We start from the raw sequence: 741 nt of genomic DNA, 5'->3' as shown, positions 1-741 counted from the left end.
AGATGGGTTCAAGACACTCCACCTTAGCCTAGATCTGGATCTGGAAACAAGAGGCAAGGGAGAGGAGATTGAGATCTGGTCACCACCACCACTACACGGCGCCGGCGAGGAGAGAGAGAGAGCGTGCGACGGCGAGGAGAGAGAGAGCGATGCGCGGGAGAGAGAGAGAGAGAAGAGAGAGAGGCGGCGCAAGAGAGAAGGGGAGAGAGCTCGACGGCTAGGGTTTTTGGTCTCCGGGAATTCTCTACAGAGCTTCGCTTCAGTTTCAGAATGAGACAAAAGAAGGGGCTGCAACCCTTTTTATATGAAAAGGTGAAGGGAACCCTAGGTTTTTGTCAAGTGGGCCGTAGAGAAGCCCATTCTTTTATGAAAATTTTTGGGCCAGGAACCGGGCCGTTACAATTCTCCCCCTGTTAATTGGAATTCGTCCCCGAATTCCAAGCCCTAGACTTCTGAACTTAACATCCGATATCGAAATGGACGCACACAATCACACATCAATCAAGGGAGGCATACAAGGCGAGAACAACATTGCTCGGGATCGTTAAAAGAAAACAATAAATGAACAAAGCTCGGAAGAAATTCTGCAAGTAAAATGGATCTGATCAAAACTATAATAGACGTACATATATAGTGGGTGGTTTTGAAATCGTTTCACAACTTTTGGGGAATCAAAACTTTCACAAACTCTTTTCTTTAAATGAAAACAAGTTTTTTTTTTTTTTTTTTTTTTTTTAAAAA

This window comes from Brassica oleracea, chromosome C3, assembly GCF_000695525.1.
Source record: "Brassica oleracea var. oleracea cultivar TO1000 chromosome C3, BOL, whole genome shotgun sequence".
In the NCBI taxonomy this organism is placed as follows: Eukaryota; Viridiplantae; Streptophyta; class Magnoliopsida; order Brassicales; family Brassicaceae; genus Brassica; species Brassica oleracea.
Note: the sequence above shows the minus strand (reverse complement) of the source record.